Below are 24,693 nucleotides of genomic sequence, written 5' to 3' on the forward strand. Positions count from 1 at the left end.
TACAATGATATTCCTTCCACTTTCCCAACTTCATTTTCAACATTAAATTTAAGATTGTCCCCATCTTGTTGGGTTTGTTGCATACTAGCTAAAATACTGAATGCAATTTAGGAATTTGGTGCCCTTTGCACCTTTCTTATTGTTTCCCAGTTAATTAGGTAATTGAGATCTTCCACAATTACTACCTTATTATTTTTGCATTTGCCTACAAATTTGCTCTACTACCCCCTGGGAGTATTTGGGGTGGGTGGGTGGGTGGTGTCTATAGTACACTCCCAGGGATATTGCTTTTTTTGTTCCTTTATTCAAATTGTTTCATTTGATCCCTTCTCACAGCTGTAATTGTTTAATATTGTCACCACCACTTTTTAATCCCCCCTCATCTGAAACCTGTAACCTGCCATTCCTGCCCCTCTAAGACATGTTTTCAGTAATAGTTTAAAAAAATCTCCTTGTATTAATCTGTACCCTCAGTTCATCTACCTTATGCATTATACACCTTGCATTTGGGTATATACCACGAAGCAGGGCCAGACCCCTCCTTGTCTAGTTTCTAACCTTCGGTTTCTCTGCCTTCCAAACTCTCTCTCTCATTTTGTGCCTTCCATTTTCAATTCTGCTTTTCTCCCTTCTGAATCTATGCTTATCTTCCCATCCCCTGCTTAGCTAATTTAAACCCTCACAACAGCATTAGCAAAGTGCCTGTGAGGACATTGGTCTTGTGCCTGTTGAAGTGCAACCTGTCTGGTCTGTACAGATTCCACCTTTCCCAGAACCAGCTTTGATGCCCCAAGAATTTAAAGCCCTCCTTCCTGCATCATTTTTCCAGTCATGCATTCATCTGCTTTATCCTGTGCTCACAAGTGTATGGCACTGGAAGTAATCCTGTGCTAACTACCTTTTTTAATCTTTCATAACTCCTCAACCCTTTTTCTATCTGTCATTGGTACCAATATGGACCATGACCTTGGCTGCTCATTCACTTTCCTCTAGAATATTCTGCAGCCTCCGATATCCTTGACCCTGGTACCAGGGAGGATACCATCCTGCAATACAGCTATCTTAGAAATGTCTAGCTGCTCCCTGAACTAAGGAATCCCTATAACTATCACTCTTGGCCTTTGTTCTGCCTGCCTGAACAGCTGAGCCACCCATGGTTCAATAGATTTGAAGAAACTTCTTTACCCAAAGACTAAAGAATGTGAAACATGCCACACAAGGAATAATAGAGGCAAATAGCAAAGATGCATTTGAGGAGCTAAATAAATACATGGAGAAAGGAATAGAAGGATATGCTGAAAGCATTAGATGAAGAGGCACTTGGAGGATGCATGTATGAAGCATAAAAACTGGCAGGACCAGTAGGGCTGAATGGCCTGTTTCTGTGCAGTACATTTGATGTAACTCAACGTAGCATTTTGTTTCAGACTTTGTATGTAGAAGAAACACTGGTAGCACAAGATAAAAGAATAGATCTTGACAGCTTCCTTGATGCCCTAAGGGTAAGTGTATTGTTTGATAAGCAACCAAGTGAAACCATTGCCTTTGGCCCTCTCCACAATTTCACTATTGTCAGTAATTTCCCCCCTCTGCTGTATCTGGCTGAAACAAATGTTAGCAACCTTGGCAATCTACTTGACCCAAGTTAAACTTTCACCTCTAACATCACTCGCTTCCTCCCCGACCTCAGCCCATCTCTTACTGAAACCCTCATCAATGCTTTTGTCAGTTCCAGGCTTGATTATTTTAATGTTCTCCTCATTGGCCTTCCATCTTCCACTGTCCATAAACTTCAGCTTGTCCAAAGCTCTGCTTCCCTCATTATATGCTGCACCATTCCCACTTGCATATCTCCCACGTCATCCTTCCTCACCTACTTTGACTCCTGATGCTCCAACACCTCAAATTTGAAGTTCTCACCCTTGTGTTTAAATTACTTGATGTTTTCCCTATCTCTACTTCCTTCAACCCTACAAACCTCCTCAAACTCTCCATTCTTCTGACTCCTGCCTTTTGTGCATTCCCTGTTCCTTTGCCCTACCACTGGTGGTGATGCCTTCAGCTGCCTAGACCCCAAACTATAGAATTCTGTGCCTAAGCCACTCCATCTGCCTCTCCTTGAAGATATTCATAAAATACACTCCTAATATCTGCTGCTTTAGCTCAGCATCAATTTGTTTCTGATTACACCTGGTGCTATGTGGGTGGTTGAGCCAGAAAGGCCATGGTGACTGGGCTCACCTCAGCTAGAGTGGCAGCAAGCCTGCTACAATAGTTTAACAACCGTGACTAGAGAAGGGAGGGGTGAAGTCATGGGGATGCAGATTATTCACTGACAGCTACTGTAAATTACTTAAGATTTTCTTCTACCCTGTGATTGGAAAATGCTTCATCACAAGATGGAGGAAAAGGGGCTGAGATCATTATGGCTGGTCTCTGATCTCTTATGGTGCCCTGGGATTTCCCAGGGGTTTCTTGGAATGCCTAACTGGGTCTGTGTATATACTAAGCATAAGTGTAGCATGCGTATTCGACTGAAGCATTCCTCATCTGGCAATGGAAAGGTCCCACACATAGGCTTGCAGCTGCACTGATTTTTAGATGCCAGGTGCAGCATTTATATGGCTCAGGAGGAACAAAGTTCTGGGGCTGCACCTATCTGATGCACTCCTTTACCTGTGCATTAAGGGACCCGGACAAAAACCCCCTTCAACCATCATAACAGTCCAATAAGCTGTCAACACAAATGGAAAATGGTCATATAGGTAAAATATTAGATGACATCTGACACCTGTGGAACTGTATTCCCGCACAAGGCAATGTCTTCAAGCAATACCTGGAGAAAGTTCCTTGTACTATAGATCATATGGGTAATAAACTGGATGCTACATAATACTATTTAAAGATTACACTTGGGTACATCTAGCCAGCACTGATTAGAGTATCAAAATTTTAGGGAAGCCAAGATTCCATATAGTTGAATGAATTCTCATGTGCTTTCCACTACAATCACCCTAAATAATAAAGTATGAGGCATACTTTAAAGTTGTCAACTTTCACGCCTACTTTGCCCCATCAAAAATAATCAAATTCAAGCCATGGTCTGTTGCTCATTTGCACCCTGTGGGCAACAGTGGTATCTGTTGTAGTCTCAGAAAATTTTTCTTTAAAATCTTTGTTTATATGCAGCTTAAATCCCTTATGGAATCTGTTTGCTACCTTGCTGGAAGTGGAAAAATACTTTTTCTTTTTGCTTCCAGCAAGCAAGCAGACTGCAGTAGACATCAAGGAATGAAAGATCATTGCCATTTAATGAGCGTCATGTTTTGTTCACTTTAAACACTGACAGCAGATCAAATCACTTGAGTATTTATAATAAACTCTAGTTTAGGCAGTTGCAGAATATTTGGAAAATTGCCTTTGGATAAATTCCCCGCTATTTACCTTGCATAAAGCAAAGCTCACTACAAAAATAGGATCAGATCAAATATGGCTTCACCCATATTTAGATTGATAAACATACTAAGTAATTAGCACTTTATTAAAAATAAAATCATTAGTACCAATTAACAGCAGCCTGCAAGTGAAGTCTCTTAATTTCATTTTTATTTCAGTGTTATTAACCATTTTTGTTGCAATATTGTGTACAAGGGAGCTGACTCCTAATGGGAGTCTGTGCATAAGGGAAGAGAATTTCTACAGGCTTCTTTGGCAGAGGAATAGTGTCAACATCCATTTTTGTTTTTTTCCAGGGTTCAGCCTATCTGCTGGTCAATGCCTGCAGAATTTCCAGGTGAACAATAATAATTTGTATTTGCATAGCACCAATAACATAGTAAAATGGCCCAAAGTGCTTCACAGGAGAGTGATCAAACAATTTGACACTGAATATGTCAGGTGATATTAGGGTAGATAACCAAAAGCTTGGTCAAATAAATCAGTTTGAAGGAGGAGAGGTTTACAGAGGGAATTCCCAAGTTTAAAGCCTTGGCAGCTGAAGGCACAGCTACCAAATAAAATCCAATTCTCTAGGCCAGAATTGATGAAGCACACAAGGGCTTGAGAGCTAGAAGAGATTAGAGATGAAAACAAGGACAAGAATTTTAGGACTGAGGCATGTTATGAAGGCTCTGCATTATAACTGAATCTTTTGACTATCATTTTGATACAACAGTTTGGTTGCAATATGTAGTACTGCTAGATTTACCGGTAGGGTTGCAGCTTCCGAAAACATTAATACACACATTTGCTTTGCTATTTCTACAGGGGTTTGTCCAAATCTCCTGCCATAAGTGTGATGGGAGATCAGCTGAATTCCTTCCAAGACTGTAAACAGCTATTTTCAGCTATTTACATATTTCTCTGATGGGTTCTGGCAATCTGGTGGTGAAGCAACAGTGGGAAATTGCACCTGAAGAAAAATATAACCATCAAAATTTCAAAGTAACTCACTAAATTGTCCTAAAAACTTGGGAGAGAATCATTGGGCTTAGTAATGCTTGCTTTTTGGCACTACAATTCCCCTTAGAATTGCAAAATGGTGTCTGTGGCGTGCACACACACTTGTAATATAAAGTGTGCCACCAGACACCATCTTGATGCAGGCTTTAGTACACCGTGAACATCCATCAGAAGTATGCAGAGCAAGCAGATCATGATGTCTGTGTGCAATGCTGATTTGACACCAGGACTGCTGTCTCTGGCTCACACAGCTGGATATGTGCTAAGTAGCAGGAAGGACACACTACCAGCACTATTTAAAGGAATCATCTGCATATAGGTTAGTTTCTGGTTGAGTTCTTCTGGATGGTGCTATAATTCTGCAAATGTTTATGCTTTCCAGTTACAAAAGTTTACAAGGAGTAGTGCAGCAGGTGCCGAAGGGCTTTTTGTTGACTTCAAGGCTTCTACACAAACCAGTTCCTTCCTGATAAGGGTGCACTAGTTCTATTCTAAAGGGCTTGCCTACATGAGTGAGAATTAATAAAAGCTATGCAGAGCAGGACAAGCAGCAAGAAAGGAAGGGGGAGAAGGGATCTGAGCAGGAGATTGTATCCACCCAGACTGTTCAGGGAACAACTTTTTAACCTAAACATTAGAGGAATGATGTGTAAACATCCCTGCTTCACTAAGGACATTCTTGCGGAAATCTGTCAGCTGAATCAGCCACAACTGCATCATCAAAGCAGGGCAAGGGCCATATAGTCATGGTCACCTTCATAGCCACTGGCAATGAACTTGCATGCATCTGGTTCCTTTATGGCTGGTGCTGGAGGCATTATCAAAATTTCTGTTGCCATTCAGTGTTGTGTAATGGAGGTCACTGAAGCTCTCTATTCAAAGAGCTAACTTTGTTTTATTCTCTGTCACCAGAGGCAGGCAGAGGTGGAGTGAAAATGAGTTTGCTGGGATTGCAGGTTTCTCCATGGTGCAAGGTGCCTTAACTGCACATGCACTGCTTTGCGGGCACCACATGTCAACTCTGCCATGTCCTGGAAGTGAAAGGCATTCCACTCCCTTAGTGTCTAGCTGGTGATTGCATAGGACGTGCATGTAGGATAATGCCCAGTATCCTGGCAGCAATCATGATGCATTCATTCTGCAACAGTCCACTGTGCCAGCTGCATTTGAATGACCACAATAAACAAAAGGGTGATAAAAGCTGTCCACTGACAATATGGCTGATGCCTCAGGTGTGCAACCCACATGCACGTGAGACATGCTGCCACAAGAAAAAAGACGTGTGCACAAAATTGGCATGCTGAAGCAACAATTCCACTGCCTGGACTGCTCGAGAGAAACCTGCAGTACTTGGCTAAGCAGATCTCAAGATTCATGGTGGCGTGCTGCATAACCTTGCCATCATGAGGGGCAGCATTTGCTATGACCTATCATGCGTGAAGCTGAGGAGTAGAAGCACACATGAAGAACTCCTTTGAGTGCGATACTAGTAACCTCAACCCCAGTCCCCGATTCACCAACAGTCCCATACTCCTTACCTTCCCTCTGTTACTGACCATCACATTGTCCTCTTGGCTGCAATGCAAAAATAAAAGCCAACACAATACACATTCCATTCATTTTATAAATGAAATCATGTTATATATCATACAAACATTAACTAATCATTATCCTTGTACATTCCCATTGTGCCTATCTGCTGTGTGCCTTTGCTCCTACACAGTGCTACCCCAGTGGCTGCAGCGTAGCTGGTGGAATGCTGCTGACATTCAGTGGAGGAGACTGCAGATGGTCTTGGCGGATGATCAAGAACATCTCCGGGCCTAAACAGTCTGTCTTCAGATTCCATCTCAGCATAGGGAAGCAGTCACGGTTAGCTGGCTGACAGATGACAAACAATAGCAAGGGGACTGGCTGAGTGGGGTGGTGGTGCAAGGACGAATGCTGTTATCCTGAGAGGGGACAGCAAGTCCTGCTGCCTGGAGCTTCTGCTACTCCCCAGGGTGGCAATTCAGCAATCTTACTTATCCATTGGAGGACAGACTGCTGGATTGCTGACACCCTGCAACACCTCGTAAGTGCTGTATCCGCAGCCATGATGGTAGCAGTATGAGCTTGCATGACAGCAAGCTGATTTTCCAGGACTTCAGTCTGAGCTTCTGCTGCAGCAATAAAATATTTGGAAGCTTCTTGTTCCGCAATGGAAGCTGGGATAACAGCCATCAGATGCTGCTTCATGGTTGGATCACAAGTTGCTAATGAAGGCGCCCAACACTTCGAATCGTGGAATGGTTACAGCACAGAAGGAGGCCATTCAGCCTGTCATGTCCATGGCAGCTCTCTACAAGAGTAACTCAGCTAGTCCCACTCGCCTGCCCTTTCCCTATAACCCAGCAATGTTTTTCTCTTCAGGTGCATATCCAATTCCCTTTTGAAAGTGATTATTTAATCTGCCTCCACCACACTCTCAGGCAGTGCATTCCAGCTCCTAACCACTTGCTGCATAAAAACATTTTTCCTCATGTTGCCATTGCTTCTTTTTGCCATTCATTTTCTATTAATGTCCTCTGTTTCTCAATAATTCCACCAAAGGAAACAGTTTCTCTCTATCTACTGTCGAAACCCCTCATAATTTTGAACACCTCTATCAAATGTCCTTATAGCCCTTTCTTTAAGGAGAACAACCCCAGCTTCTTCAATCTATCCACGTAACAGAAGTCCGTCATCCCTGGAACCATTCTCGTAAATCTTTTCTGCACCCTCACTAAAGACTTCACATCCTTCCTAAATTGCAGTGCCCAGAATTGGACACAATGCTCCAGTCGAGGCCAAACTAGTGCTTTATAAAGGTTTATCATAATTTCCTTTCTTTTTACTCTATGCCTCTATTTATAAAGCCCAGGATCCCGCATGTCTTTGTAACCACTTTCTCAACCTGCCCTGCCACCTTCAAAGATTTCTGCACATATACCCCCAGTTCTCTCTGTTCCTGCACTCATTTTAGAATTACACCCTTTAGTTTATATAGGGCTTTAAACTAAATGGGGGGAGGGTTCAGTTGCATGGAACATTAGGAAGTCAAAGTTAAAAGAGAAGGTAGGAGTGCAGGTTAGTGGTGAGGCTGATTGATACCAGAAAATAAAAGGAAGGGACGGAATGTGTGAACGTCATATTGCACCAAGGAATCGTACAAGAGTAGGGAAATTTGATAATAGAACAAACTTAAAGGCTTTGCATCTGAATGCACAAAGCATTCGGAACAAAATAAATGAGTTAACAGCACAAATAGAGACGAATAGGTATGATTTAGTGGCGATTATTGAGACACGGTTGCAGGAAAAGCAGGTTTGGGAATTGAATATCCAGCGGTACACAGTATTTCAGAAGGATAGGCTGGAAGGAAAAGGAGGAGGTGTAGCTTTGTTAGTAAAGGAAGAGATCAATGCTGTAGTGAGAAATGATGTAGGCACTGGAGCTCAAGATGTAGAATCAGTCTGGGTAGAAATAAGAAATAGCAAGGGAAAGAAGTCCCTGGTGGGAGTAATCTATAGGTCCCCAAACAGTAGTTTCGCAGTGGGGCACATTGTAAACCAGGAATTACTGGGGGCTTGTAAGAAAGGTATGGCAATAATCATGGGTGAATTTAATATGCATATAGACTGGATTGATCAAATTGGCAAAGGCAGCCTTGAGGGAGAGTTCATTGAATGTATTAGAGATTGTTTTTTGGAGCAATATGTTGTGGAACCAACCAGGGAGCAGGCTATTCTAGATTTTGTATTGTGTAATGAGGTGAGATTAAGAAATGATCTCATAGTTAATGATCCTCTAGGGAAGAGTGATCATAGCATGCTAGAATTTCAAATTCAGTTTGAGGGTGAGAAACTGGAGTCCCACATTAGCATTCTGGAGTTAAATAAAGGTAATCACATAGGCACGAGGATAGATTTGGCCCTAGTGGACTGGGCAGGAAGACTAAAAGGTAGGACAGTTGATGAGCAGTGGCAGATGTTTAAGGAGATATTCAATTCCTCTCAACTAAAATATATTCCAGAGAGGAGAAAAGATTGTAAGAGGGGGAAAAACTTCAATGGCTAAGCAAGGAAGTTAAGGATAACAAAAAGACAAAAACTAAGGCGTACCATATTGCAAAGGCCAGTGGCAGGCTGGAAGATTGGGAAACTTTTAAAGAACAGCAAAGGCTTACTAAAAAAGTAATAAAAAGAGCAACGGTAAATTATGAAAGAAAACTAGCGCAAAATATAAAAACAGATAGCAAAAAGGTTCTATAAGTATATAAAAGGGAAGAGTGTAGCTAAAGTGAATGTTGGTCCCTTGGAGGATGAGACTGGGAAGTTAATAGAGGGGAACATAGAAATGGCGAAGATACTAAATCAGTATTTTGTCTCAGTTTTCAAGGTGGAGGACACTTGTACCATCCCAATAGAAACAGGTAATGCAGAGGTTATAGAAAGAGAGGAACTTAGAAAAATCATCATCACTAGGGGAAAAATACTGAGAAAACTATTGTGATTGAAGGCAGACAAGTCTCCAGGGCTTGATGGTGTACATCCTAGGGTCTTAAAGAAAGTGGCAGTGGAGATAGTGGATCCATTGGTTATAATATTACAAAATTCCCTGGATGCGGGAAAGGTTCCAGTGGATTGGAAAAAAGCTAATATAACGCCCTTATTCAAAAAGGGAGGGAGGCAGAAAATAGGAAACTATAGACCAGTTAGTTTCACATCTGTCATTGGGAAATTGTTAGAATCCATTATTAAGGAAGTAATAACAGGACATTTAGAAAGTCAAAACGCAATTCATCAGAGTCAGCAATGTATTATGAAGGGTAAATCATGTTTGACTAATTTGCTGGAGTTCTTCGAAGCTGTGACAAGAAAAGTGGACTTCCAGAAGGCATTTGGTAAGGTGCCGCACAAAAGGTTAATACACAAGGTAAGATCACATGGGGTTAGGGGCAATTTATGAGCTCGGATAGAGGATTAGCTAACCAACAGAAAACAGAGGGTCAGGATAAATGGGTCTTTTTCTGGTTGGCACGATGTAACTAGTGGGGTGCCACAGGGTTCGGTCCTCAGGCCCCAACTATTTACAATCTATATAAATGACTTGGATGCAGGGATAGAAGGTACTATCGCCAAATTTTCAGATGACACTAAAATAAGTGGGATAGTAAGTTGCAATAAAGAAATAAGTAATTTACAAATGGATAGGGATAGGTTAGGTGAATGGGCCAAAATTTGGCAGATGGAGTTTAACGTGGATAAATGTGAGGTTATCCATTTTGGTCAGAAGAATAGAAAGGCAAATTATTATTTAAATGGAGAGAAACTTCAGAGTGCTTCAGTGCAGAGGGATCTGGGTGTCTTCGTGCATGAATCACAGAAAGCTAGTATGCAGGTACAGCAGGTAATAAGGAAGGCAAATGGAATTTTGGCATTTATTGCTAAAGGAATAGAATATAAAAGTAGGGAAGTGTTGCTGCAACTGTACAAGGCATTAGTGAGACCGCACCTGGAGTATTGGGTACAGTTTTGGTCCCCTTACTTGAGGAATGATGTAGTTACATTGGAGGCAGTTCAGAGGATGTGCACTAGATTGATTCCAGGGGTGAGGGGTTTGTCTTATGAAGAGAGATTGAGCAGTTTAAGCCTTTACTCTCTAGAGTTTAGAAGAATGAGAGGAAATCTAATTGAGGAATACAAGATGATTAAGGGAAGTGACGAAGTAGACATAGAGAGGATGTTGCCTCTTGTGGGGCAATCTAGAACAAGAAGTAATAGTTTTAGGATAAGGGGTAGCAGATTTAAAACAGAGATGAGGAGAAATTACTTCTCTCAAAGGGTTGTGAGTCTGTGGAATTCACTACCCCAGAGTGCAGTGGATGCCGTGACATTGAGTAAATTTAAGGAGGAGATAGACAGATTTTTAATTAGTAATGGGTTGGAGGGTTATGGAGAATGGGCAGGAAAGTGGAGTTGAGGCAGAGATGAGATCAGCCATGATCGTATTGAATGGTGGAGCAGGCTCGAGGGGCTGAATTGCCTACTCCTGCTCCTAGTTCTTATGTTCTTATGTACATTGCCTCGCCACATTCTTCTTCAAGCAGCGAATAATATTTCTCTGCATTAAACTTCATTTGCCACGTGTCTGCCCATTCTGCCAGCCTGTCTGTGACCTCATGAAGTCTATCACTATCCTGCTCACAGTTCAAAATACTTCTAAGTTTGGAGTTATGTGAAAATTATGAAATTGTGCCCTGTACACCCAAGTCTAAGTCATTAATATATATCAAGGAAAGCAGTGGTCCTAGTACTGACCTCTGGAAACTCCACTGTATACCTTCCTCCAGTCCAAAAAAACAACCATTTATCACTACTGTTTTCTGTCAGCCAACTTCATATCCATCCAACCCTATCCCTTTTATTCCATCAGCTTCAACTTTGCTGGCAAGCCTATTTCGTGGCACTTTTTATAACACATCATTCGCATTACCCTCATCAACCCTCTCTGTTACCTCATTAAAAATCTCGAGGAAGTTAGTTAAACACAATTTGCCTCTAAGAAATTCATGTTGGCTTTCCTTAAATACACATTTGTCCAAGTGACTGTTAACTTTGTCCTGGATTATCGTTTCTGAAAGTTTTCCCACTACTAAGGATAAACTGACTCATCTACATTTGCTGGGTTCATCCTTACATCATTTTTTGAGCAAGGATGTAAAATATGCAATTCCTAAGTCCTCTGCCACCACCCCTGTATCTAAGGAGGATTAGAAGCGCCTCCATAATTTCCGCCCTTACTTCCCTCAGCACCCTCGGATGTATCCCATCCAGCTCTGGTGACTTATCAATTTTAATTACAGCAAGCCTTTTTAATAGCTCCTCTTCATCAATTTTGAGCCCAGCTAGTATCTGAAGTACCTCCTCTTTCACTATGAACTCAGCAGCATCTTCTCCCTTGTTAAAGACAGATGCAAAATACTCAATGTACTTCCTTGCTAGAAAGGATTAGCTCTACACTTTGTTCAAATCCCTGTGCCATGTTGGTGCCAGACTCCTTCATGCTCCTGAACATTGAATGCAGGCTTTCTGGCAGGCATCCCAATGCATCAAGCATTTTGTTGTGTACACCCATCTGCACTCTTCTGTAGCCTTGTCTATTGCACTCATCTGAATCCTCTGCAGCAGAACTCATGTACGACCTTGCCCTCTGACCTTCCCCCTGCCCTTGCTGCAGTACACTTATTCTGATGTTTCACCACATGCAGATCCCACCTCTAGATTTTCCTTTGAGCTTCATGCAATGTCAGTATCTGAGCTAATGGCTGCTAATGTGAGAATAAGTGCCAAAGTGTCTTCCTCACTGTCTCTTGCTGTTCCTCTATTGCCTCTCCAGGTTGCAGTTCTTTGGTATCTGAAAGGAAAAAGACACAAATGTAAGGTTGTAGTGACATCAGGGGGAAAAGTAAGAGGTGCATGCTTACACCATCTATAAGTCAGAAGAGATTGAGGGATGGGGAAGAAGTGAGATGTGAGAAAAAGGATTGGAAATGAGGATTCTGTAGGAATATGAGTTCAGCTTACCTGTGTACCTCAATGTCTTGAGCTGTTTGTGGGATCAGCACATGATGAGTTAAAACAGCTTTCATCTTTACTGAACAAGGCTACTTTGTGAAGCAGGCCTAAGGCAGGGATGAGGAGCTGAAGGAATGTGTGAAGTGGACCAAATAACCATAGCAACAGAATGATTAGCAGAGATTAAGATGGGTTAAGAATATCTTCCCGGCTCCATGTTGATATATCTGTCGCATTGTGTGTCCTTTGCTTTAGTATGATTTAATGGTAGTATGCATGGAATGTAGAGATCAAAGATACAATAGATACAAGAGTTTTGAGTAAACCACTATATACTGTAGTCATGCAGGAATCATGGAGTATGATGTATCTGAGTTTGTATAGTGAATTGTGAACTCAATAATAAAGAATCGCATAATAATACTGGAATTGTATGGTATGATTTGATTGACTATTGAGTATTGATTGAGAATATGTTTGAGTGCTATGGCTGTCACAATAGAATAGTGGCAGTGTGTGAAGCTGAAAGATGTGGATGTGAGGCTTGCAACACTGCTAAGTGTGTGGAGATGAGATGAAGCGTAAGCTTATCAGGAATGAGTGATAGGGGTTTGTTGATTTGAGCAATTGCTGATGCTTGTGGTGCAGTTGGTACGATATGGCATTTGAAGATGCATTCACTCTGACCTTGACCACTTGTGTAAGATCATTGAACTTCTTGCAGCGCTGCATCTAGGTCCCCAGGGCTAGACCCCTGCATTGACATCCATGATGATCTACTTGCCTGGCTGTCTGTGCATATGTCTGGAAGGCCTCCTGATGCCTGTGGATACAAGGCATCTCTCCTCGTTTCCACCTCTTCCACCAAGACCTCCATTGCAACGTCGGAAAGCCCGAGTGTCTACTCTCTCCCAGGTTCTGTATTTTCCCAGGACAGATTCAGCTCCCACAGGACTCCAGCCACAATGCACCTGCCCTGTAAGAAGGGCAGGCTAACTTTAATTAGTGCTGGCAAATATCGATGTTGGGTTCCCTGCTGATGTATGCAGCCAATCAACAGTGTATTTAGCACTGACTGCATGCAGAAATCATGTAAATAGCCAGGCAGCATAAAGATGGGATTCTGTCTGCATTACTTCCAACCGGCATGGATTAATTGTGCATTATGATTCCCACACCCATTTTTTGGGGGGTTATCCCCAAATCAAAATATCCCAGTTACCTAGCAGCATGTTATCATGGACACTATAATATCACTATTTATTTCCTACATTAAGCAAGTACTTGAGCTTCTAATATGCAGTATGAAGCCATATTAGTCAGGGTGTTACAGTGCTGCCATGAAGCGCAGACCAAATCTGTTTGGATATTCAGTTTGAACTGAAGCAACCCAAATCTATTAAGCTGTAAATTTTACCAAGTTCTATCACATTAACCACTCAACAGTTTCAAACACAAGCAACACATTTATTCATCAATCCTAATTTATTCCACATCAATGCCATAGTAGTTATTACAAAGACAGATTGAAGATTCACCAGACAAATATTAGCATTTGGACCAATATTTCAATCAAGGAGGCAATGTTCAAGGTAAGTGCCAGGAAGTAGCTTTGTAGCAAAGTTATGAAGAAATTCTGGAGGAACTTGGATTTTTTTTTAACCTTGGAAAGAGATATCTGAGTAGATCTAAAAAAAAAAATGTTAGTTAAAGGAATGGTAAGATAATTTGGAAATATTACCTTATGTTAAATGTCCAGACCAGGACAAAGGGACATTGATTCAAACTAGTTAAAAAAAAAGGACTGATTTCAGGAAATTCTTCTCTACATAAGAGGCATCAATATGTGGAATGAACCTTCATGAAAAGTAATGGAGAGGTAAGAACATTTAACTATGTATAACTTGCTATATGCTTGGATATGTTAAGTAACAGAATTATGGGAGAATTGTCAAGCTAGAAGCAGCAAGAGAATTATGCCGAAGTTGCTGAAGTATTGTTAGTGATTAAGTTGCATTCTCAGAGTAGTTGGTTAGGTTAAAACTACAGTAAGCAGAAACTGAAATTGTGTAACCACATGGTGAGAAACATTGTAGGAGAAGGAACTGGAGAACTAAAGGGGTCACAAGCTCATTAGAATGTTTGTGACTTGAGTCACAGGAGATAGAGGACTCATGCAGATGAGAATAATTGGATTAGAAACAGATGGGGCTATCCCTAATAGGTGCTCTGACAAAAGTTGGCAGGACCACCAAGGGATAAAAAAGGAGAATCCACGATGTCCGGCACATGGAGAGAAGACTCAAAACAGAATAAGGATACAGAGGAAGACAGAAGAGAGCAGAAGACTTAACAAAGACACAGTGCGCTCCGACATCCAGCTGCAACACGGGAAATATATAGCTTCCATTTTTCTGAAAATCGCTGCCTCAATCTATAATAGCATGCAACTTGGATTTGTCTCTTGCTTCTCAATAAAGCAATGCAACTTGCCAATTGGTATAGTCACGTCAAGTCCTTACCAACACGGAGCTGAAAACTATGGAATCTTTGAAGAAAAAAGTGGATATTGAAATGGGGATGATTACAGGATTATTCCGGGTGATCTTCAGCTCATCTAAAAGTCTACTCCCCTCATCCTATCTCACACCATGAACTGCTCACACATCATTTCTATCGTCACTGACACAAATTGGCTGCTGATCCCCCAACACCTCACATTTAAAGCTCAGTGCTTAAATCTCACCATGACCTTTCTCCTGCCTATCTCTGTAACCTTCTCCTATGCTACATACCCCTGCCCCAAACACTGCGTTCCTCTGACCTCTTGTGCAACCCTCTCCCTTTGCTATAATATTGGCAACTGTGCATTCAGCTGCCTAAGCACCACACTATGGAGATCCTTCCCACAAGCCACTCTGCCTCTCAACCTCGCTTTCCTCTTTTAAGCCCCTCCTTAAAAACTACATTTAGGACCAAGCTTTTGGTCAGCCCCTGCATTCATTATTTGCCTCTGTTTTTCCTTATGTCTCTATGAAATGCCCTGGTATTTTCTTCTTTGTCCATAAATACAAATTGTTTTTGGATTTATTTGTGCCCAACTCAAAATCAAAATATCTGGATGAGTATATTCTCTTTGGTTTGAGGTCAGCCACTGAAAAAGATCAACACAAAATATAGACTTGCTGTATGTAAAATCTACAATCACAAACAGATGCATTCAAAGCTATGACATATAGCTTAAAAATGTGAGCATATTCTCTTTGTAAGGGCAAGCACTATGAAAACTATGAATTTTTAAGTATTTTACTTTATTTACAAGAAGCTCAAGAATGGAAATTGGCAATACTTGTATTTTAAGATTCAAATTAACATAACTTTCCAAAACACTAAATTGATGATGAAATAGTGATGAACCTCCCATGCAGACCTGAGCGGAGAAAACAAGACAGCATGCGTTAAACTGAAAGATTGTGACACAATAATGTGCCATTTATCTCATTGAATAAAGTTCCGACTCAAATGATAGAGTTGCAATAAACAACCAGGCATGTTATGCTAAGGAGTATGTTAATAATGCTTGCCAATTGTACACCTTGCTATTTTTGAGCTTTTCTGCTTGAAAATGACTGTTAACTTTAGGTATCATATCAATATCATCAGGGAAAAATTGTATAAAATTAACAAGTAACTTAGACCGATCTCTATGGTTAATCAGAATACAATGAACAATACCTTAGCTTGATTTAACGCCAACAATTTGTTCAGATATTTAATACCTGGAAGGAACACTGAGGGCTCAATTTTGTTCTGACACATCCTAATACTTTGAAGCTTAAGCAGAGCTGTTCAATTCAGGAAACCTGCCAAAACTCAAGCTGAGGCAAATTCAACATCGAACAGTCACTTGGTAATCATTAATAGAATTTGAATTCATGTTTCTGGGAGCACAGCAGGTTTTCAACAGCTTCACTCAACAGAACATTTCAGGCTTTTTTTGCTAACTTTCAGATGAATAAAGGTGTATTTGTCTTTCATTGCTCATAACAATGGCAACTGTTGACTTTATTAGCAATGCCTGTGAGGTAAATAAGGTGTTGCTGCTGCCTCTGAGATCAACCTGAAGAGATTGTTTTTGTTGCTCATCTCTGGAGCCTGGAGCAATATAAATGCTGTCGCTCGAAATGTAGGGGCTGTTATCCTTTCTGGTTGCCAGCAGCCTGAGTGACTAAGCCCATCTGTGTGAATCAGCAGACAGATTTCTCACTTGTTGACTTGTACACACCTTCCCCAGCTATGGAGAAAAGACCAGCAGCCAGAAAATAAAGTTATGACTTTGAAGCAACTATTAAAAATACAATCTTGCACGTAAAATGAATAACTCTATTACGGTCAAGTGAGGAGGGGTTGAAGGGCTTCCCTCTGTTTTCCTCTCTTTGTTTGACCACAACAGATTTAATTATTTATTAAACTGGATGTACTGGCCAATTCAATAGGTGTTTGATTACTTACTTGCATAAATCATAACAAGAACCAATCTGACAGGGTTTCTTGAGTTTAACAAAGAAAGAGGTTAACTCTATTGTACTGAAACCAAACTAATGAAAATAATAAACTACATGCCAACTTTCACACAAACACACACACACACTCTAAAGGTTTACACACATACAAATAGGTTACAGAGTGGGGAAAGATAGATTGGTTGAGTTACAGTCCATAGAAAAAAGGGGGATACAGTCTGTGGGGTTTGGTGATTCAGCTGGCTTCTCTATGAATTCAGTGGTCCTGTGGCTTTTAGTTTGAAGAGGTAGATGACTGGTTTGGTGAGTCGCTTGGAGACAGTGATGTGGATGATTAACCATGTTTGCATACTCTGGCTACAATCAGAAACCATGTTGGAGGCAGTCAACAGGCAGGATTTGAAGTTTACAAGCTGGAATGGAGAAAGAGGGAGAGAGGGAACCCCACTTGCTTCTGCACATGTCAGAGTCCAAATGCTTCCCCTTGCTGCTGCAGAGAAAACACCAGTTTAAAAACACAGATGGAGAGGGGCTTGTCACATGACAGGCACTCAGTGTTTCAAGCATAGTAGTTAGCAGTATTTCTTCTTACTAAAAGAAAAGGAACAAGCAGTTCCCTTAAACTTCCTGGGTCTTGGTTCTTGTTGGGATGCACAGACATTTAGTTGCCCTCCTCACAGGCCTTGCAATGTAGGATACCATGTTACAAATTAGGTGACCATCTTAAGTTGCTAGCAAAGTCATCTTCAATTTGTTTCTTTTTTAAAATTTCATCAAAAAATATAAATTCTGATTTCGCATCAGTGTTTTAAAGAAAATTATCATTCAACAAAGCAAGTTGGCGTGACAATCTGTTGCCTTAGTTTTGTAGAAATCCGACCCGTAATATAAAGGAATGAATTACACAGTACTAGTAGCAATGGGTTAAATACATAAGTGCTTCTTCAAACAGTTCTAGAATAGAACTATTTTTGGACATTAAAATCCTCTTTCAGATAGCGACTTTGACAAAAACTTGTTTTTGTAGAACTCTTACTGCCATTGTGTTTATCATCTGCCATTAACAGTAAAATATCAAACTTGCAAAGCAGTGTCACTAACATCCTTTTTCTTTTCTGCTCAGCAAGTAATAGAATGCACTGTTTTACCCCATGTAAAGTGCAATATATTACAAAGGTCAGGACAACAGGAATAACTCCCCTGCTCTTCTTCAAAACCGTGCAATGGGATCTTTTACATCCACCAGAGAGTGCTCACCGCACCTCAGTTTATCATCTGATTTGAAGACAACACCTTCAAGGTTGCAGCACTCCCTTACTACTGCACTGGAGCGTCAACTTAGACTTTTGTACTCAGGTCCCTGGAGTGGGAACTGAACCCACAATCTCCTGATTCAGAGGTCTTGCTCTTTAATTTCAGCATGAGCTCCTGAAACTTACTGCAAGACCACAACCCTTTCTCTTCCTATGCCATTTGTTCTCAAATGGACAATGACTTCTGGTTGTTCCCCTTTCCACCTCAAAATGTGCTGTATCCTCTCAATGATGCCCTTCACCCTGGCACCAGGGAGGCAACACACCATGCAGGAATCATGTCAGTGGTTGCAGAAAAGTGGCTCTATTCTCTGATTGTCAAATCTCCTATGACAACTGCATTTCGACAATTTTGCTGTTTCCTAACACAGTCACTCGCCCCACTGTGCCTTGGCTTTGCTCTGGAATGCACAACTTAAAAGTGTCATCACCTTCAGTGGTATACAGCACTGAAAACTGAGTTTGAGAGTTCCACAGTCCAGGAGGATTCCTGCACTGCCTGCCTATGATCCAATTACTATCTTCCTGAACTCTCTGTAGCTGCAACGTGACCATTTTCTGGTATGTGCATTACCAGGAAATGCTCAGCTTCCCCTGCAGTGACATCAGCTGCTCTTCTAGCTCAAGAACTCAGCGTTTGAGTTTGAGCAGCTGAAGGCACTTACTGCACACGTGAGGGTGAATTATATGGGCCCCCAGGGACGGGAATGAATGTGGGGGTATAATGCCATAAAATTACTGAGGAAGACGGGGGGCAGAGTGCCCGTCGCTTTCCCAATTCGAGGAACGCCAAGGACGGTCTTCACACCCAGAGGCCAGTTGAGGCCCTGAAGTGGCCAATTATTAGGCTTCTTTCCTGCTGCTGGTGGTATCTTACCAGCGGAATGGGTGTCTCCATCATGCATGGAGGTCGCCCAGTAAAACAAGGCAGCCTCCCTATGGGTTAAGGGGGTGGGGACCCTCCTCCATGGGCAATCTGTGGCTCACTGAGGGTCCCCAGCAGCAAAGGCCGCCCCTTTGCAAACAACCTCCCTGTCTTCAACCATCACCCTCCCCCCACAACACCCTTGCCGGATCCTACTGGACTGGCTGCAGTAAGGCCACCACACCTACCTGAGGTACAGGGGTCCAGTGCTGGTTCTGGTCCTAGGTCACCTGTAATACCGGCAGTGGCCATTGCTCCTGGTGTTGCGGTAATACAGGAGCTGCCATCCCTCTGATTAGCCAGCAGCTTTTGGAGACAGGATCCCCATCCTTAACGGGACAGGGACCTCAACAGTGGGTGGTTAATTGGCTGCTCGCCATGGAATTTGGCCAGGGGTCCAAATGAGGGCTGAGGTAGGGCCACCCCCTGCATTCCAGCCCATTGCCGGGACCCCCGCTATCAGCCCGTGGTCATCTAAGACACATAAGGCATCCTGGAGTTCCCACATGATACAAGAATTGCAGGCAATGGGTCTCATCTGTCCCATCATTTTGCTTAAAATTCTATCTAATTATCTTTTATATATGCGTTTTTAGTATTCTTTTACTCCTATTTATTATTCAATTATTTATGTGTACCAGAATTTTTTTAATGCAGTTCAGATCCCTTTAATGTTAGTACCCTCTACTTGGTTAATTTTAATTTTATCCATTTAGATCTAATTAATAGCGCTGTGATTACTGCATTTACTGTGCCACTTGGGTTAAAGCACTTAGCACCTCCTTGCTCCTTGCACCTAATTCGCACTCACCAAATTCCCATCTGTTTAGTAAGCTACTCCATTTAGCAGATTCACCCAGCTATGTGCATTAGCAGAATTCCCTCTAATATATACCTTTTAGGAACACACTAGTTATCACTGGTGAGTCAAGTGCCAGCCACAATAATTAACATCTAATCATGGACCCACTTACAGCTATAATAAAAACAGCAAATGCTGGAAATACTCAGCAGGACTGGCAGCAACTGTGTCGAGAGAAACAGAGTTATCGTTCAGCTCAATTACCTTTCACCAGAACCTTGCTGGTATACTGGCCTCATCTCTTCCTCACATTCCTTCTACAGACCAAGGGGCACCCCTAGAAAGATTCTGATGAATAAACACTCACCTTCTCCTGGTGACTCCTTTAAGGCAGAATAGCACAGCACTTCTCTTTTTAGGTGAAGTCCTCACAGAATTTTGAAATTAAATCTTGATGGAGTGTTGGTGAAGTCTTGACAAAGTGTCTCAGAAAATCTCCTGATGTGTTTTGAAAGTCCTCTTCAAACCTCCAGCAGCAAGTGAACAATAAAAGGTGATATGTCTTTAAGTAGTGCTGAAAATCCTCTGCAATGACTAGTTACTTTGTATCAACTGGTTGCCATTAATAGAGGGTGTTGGGTCAAGCACTGACCAGCAAAATGCCATGCTGTCTCTTTAATGCGCACTAGCAGGCAATATAAGTGGCAATCAGCTGCTTAATGATCCTCTGGGCAGCCATTCTTAGCCCAAGCTTCAATTTCTTTACCAAGATGGCATCTTTCACTAAACCAGCATTTCAGCTTAAGACCCCATCTTGATCACTTTGGAGACTGTTTAGCATCTATAATCACCAGGAAGAATAACTGCATTATATCTACTATGTATCTACTACTAATTAGTAAATTCCAAATCTCACCAAATTCCTGTTGTCACTGTCAAGAAAATTTGCTATGCAAAGTGGAATTTTTATTTAATCAGTTGGAAACCTTATAAGATGGCTCTTGGGCTGTAAGCTCCTTAGGAAGCTCCCTTGCTGTTCAACTCTATCCATGGCCATCTGCTCCCATTCTTAGTGTTTTCTCCCCCGAATCTACCCTCTTAAACTGTTTAAACTCCCCTAGCTCCTTAATCAGTTCATTTTAGCCCTAACTACAAGCTAACAGCTAGTTTATGTTACCTGGGCCCACTGCCCTCCCCCAGCCATACCTGCTCCTTGCTTTCTCAACGAAATTGATCGCAGTCCGGATGAAACTGAAAAGTACAGCTGGTGATACTTTGATCTCCGATCCTGCTGTCTTCACCGTCCAGAGTGTCCGCGGCCACGGTGTGCGGTAAGTCCGTTGAAGAGAAGGAGCAGCGGGACCCAAGGGAAGCCTTGCGAAAAGGTGCCCCGAACACCCAAAAATCCACGAATGGCTCCTCGGCCGCAACTTCAAAGCGCCCGCGGGAGATGGCTCGGAGAGCATCTGCAGCGCACTGTTGGCAATGCTGGTACTGGCGCACGAGGATGTCGCTCACCTCCCAAAGGACGCGGAGGAGATTTCCAGGCGTCGATGGTGGGAACTGAGGAAATGGCTTATTACCTGCACCCCTTCTCTCGCAATTCCCCTTCCCCCCCCCTTCCCCCCATTCCCCTTCTCCCCCTTCCCCCCCTTCCACCCCCCCCTCCCCTTCCCAGCTCCACTCTCTCAGCTCACCCACCCCGCACCCCCCTCCCCCCTCACGAACCCCTTCCCGGCACCCCCCCGCAGCATCTTCCCCCTGCACCACCTTCCCCTGCACCCCCCCTACCCCATTACAGCCCCCTTCCCAGCTCCCCCTCGCACCCCCTTCCCTCCACCGCTCCCCCTTGCACCCCCTCCTCCCACCGGCATCATCCTACACCTGTGTAGGGGCCCAAACAACCCCACTGTCTTGTGAGTGTCTCGGGAGAGACCAAGGCTAAGGGAGTAAACCCTAACAGAAAACCCGGAGCGGAACCCCGTAGGCGGTCATGTGTCACCTTTGGCATGTTTCCGGCAGTTCCTGCAGCCATATTTGTGCCAAACGTTGCACTCTGCACTCCTCTGGACCCCACCAGAAAGGCCGAGAAGGGGGTTTTGGCGATTGGGAAACTCTCAACCTCCACACATTCGCCCAGGCATGTGCCATGGAGAGGTCACTCCATAGTTGCCTAACAGCGACTGAAACAACACGGAAGGCAGCAGTTACAGGTTATAAGTCCAGCTAAATTGGCGTAGAGATTGGGCGCCACGGGTTGCCTTTGTCGGTGGGAGAGGTCATCGCACCTCACTGGACAGCTACCGCCCGCCTCAAACCGGGCAACCCCCGGTTAATAAGGTTCTGTCCCGCCACAGTCCACCTGCTTCAATGGGTGCTTGGAGCTCAGGGTCATTGCCCGAAAGGTGGACTGCAACACCGCACCAAACAACATGAAAAAAGGAAAGAAGGTACCAGCCCTTCGCTTTGCAAGCTGGAACGTCAGAACTATGTGTCCTGGCCTGTCGGAAGACCTTACACAAATCAACGATTCTCGGAAGACCGCCATCATTAACAATGAGCTCAGAAGACACAATGTAGACATTGCAGCACTTCAGGAGACACGCCTCCCCGCGAGTGGATCTCTAGCAGAGCAAGACTACACCTTCTTCTGGCAGGGCAGGGATCCTGAAGAACCAAGACAGCATGGAGTGGGCTTCACCATCAGAAACTCCTTGCTCAGCATGATAGAGCCTCCCTCAAATGGCTCGGAACGCATACAGTCCATCTGACTACTCACCACCTCTGGTCCAGTACACCTACTCAGCATCTATGCTCCAACACTCTGCTCCTCACCTGAAGCTAAAGACCAGTTCTACGAGGAACTCCATAACATCATTAGCAGCAGCCCAACACCAAACACCTGTTCCTGCTGGGGGACTTTAATGCCAGGGTTGGGGCCGACCATGACTCATGGCCCTCCTGCCTTGGGCGCTATGGCGTTGGAAGGATGAATGAGAACGGGCAGAGACTGCTTGAGTTGTGTACCTATCATAACCTCTGCATTACCAACTCGTTCTTTCACACTAAACCCTGTCACCAGGTTTCATGGAGGCACCCAAGATCGCGTTGTTGGCACCAGCTAGACCTCATCTTCACAAGGTGAGCCTCCTTAAACAGTGTTCAAATCACACGCAGCTTCCACAGTGCAGACTGCGACACCGACCACTCCCTGATGTGCAGCAAGGTTAGACTCAGACCAAAGAAGTTGCATCATTCCAAGCAGAAGGGCCACCCTCGCATCAACACGAACAGAATTTCTCATCCACAGCTGTTACAAAAATTTCTAAATTCACTTGTAACAGCCCTTCAAAACACTCCCACAGGGGATGCTGAGACCAAGTGGGCCCACATCAGAGACGCCATCTATGAGTCAGCTTTGACCACCTACGGCAAAAGTGCGAAGAGAAATGCAGACTGGTTTCAATCTCATAATGAAGAGCTGGAACCTGTCATAGCTGCTAAGCGCATTGCACTGTTGAACTACAAGAAAGCCCCCAGCGAGTTAACATCCGTGGCACTTAAACCAGCCAGAAGCACTGTACAAAGAACAGCCAGGCGCTGCGCAAATGACTACTGGCAACACCTATTCAGTCATATTCAGCTGGCCTCAGACACCGAAAACATCAGAAGAATGTATGATGGCATTAAGAGAGCTTTTGGTCCAACCATCAAGAAGATCGCCCCCCTCAAATCTAAATAAGGCGACATAATCACTGACCAACGCAAAAAAATGGACCGCTGGGTTGAGCACTACCTAGAACTGTACTCCAGGGAGAATGTTGTCACTGAGACTGCCCTCAATGCAGCCCAGCCTCTACCAGTCATGGATGAGCTGGACATACAGCCAACAAAATCGGAACTCAGTGATGACATTGATTCTCTAGCCAGTGGAAAAGCCCCTGGGAAGGACAGCATTACCCCTGAAATAATCAAGAGTGCCAAGCCTGCTATACTCTCAGCACTACATGAACTGCTATGCCTGTGCTGGGACGGGGGAGCAGTAACTCAGGACATGCGCGATGCCAATATCATCACCCTCTATAAAAACAAAGGTGACCGCGGTGACTGCAACAACTACCGTGGAATCTCCCTGCTCAGCATAGTGGGAAAAGTCTTTGCTCGAGTCGCTCTAAACAGGCTCCAGAAGCTGGCCGAGCGCGTCTACCCTGAGGCATAGTGTGGCGTTCGTGCAGAGAGATCGACCGTTGACATGCTGTTCTCCCTTCGTCAGATACAGGAGAAATGCCACGAACAACAGATGCCCCTCTACATTGTGTTCATTGATCTCACCTCGTCAGCAGACGTGGTCTCTTCAGACTACTAGAAAAGATTGGATGCCCACCAAAGCTACTAAGTATCATCACCTCATTCCATGACAATATGAAAGGCACAATTCAACATGGCGGCACCTCATCAGACCCCTTTCCTATCCTGAGTGGCGTGAAACAGGGCTGTGTTCTCGCACCCACACTTCTTGGGATTTTCTTCTCCCTGTTGCTTTCACATGCGTTCAAGTCTTCTGAAGAAGGAATTTTCCTCCACACAAGATCAGGGGGCAGGTTGTTCAACCTTGCCCACCTAAGAGTGAGGTCCAAAGTACGGAAAGTCCTCATCAGGGAACTCCTCTTTGCTGACGATGCTGCTTTAACATCTCACACTGAAGAGTGCCTGCAGAGTCTCATCGACAGGTTTGTGGCTGGCTGCAATGAATTTGGCCTAACCATCAGCCTCAAGAAAATGAACATCATGGGGCAGGACGTCAGAAATGCTCCATCCATCAATATTGGCGACCACGCTCTGGAAGTGGTTCAAGAGTTCACCTACCTCGGCTCAACTATCACCAGTAACCTGTCTCTAGATGCAGAAATCAACAAGCGCATGGGAAAGGCTTCCACTGCTATGTCCAGACTGGCCAAGAGAGTGTGGGAAAATGGCGCACTGACACGGAACACAAAAGTCCGAGTTCCGAGTGTATCAAACCTGTGTCCTCAGTACCTTGCTCTATGGCAGCGAGGCCTGGACAACGTAT

This window comes from Heterodontus francisci, chromosome 1 (assembly GCF_036365525.1).
Source record: "Heterodontus francisci isolate sHetFra1 chromosome 1, sHetFra1.hap1, whole genome shotgun sequence".
Taxonomy (NCBI): Eukaryota; Metazoa; Chordata; class Chondrichthyes; order Heterodontiformes; family Heterodontidae; genus Heterodontus; species Heterodontus francisci.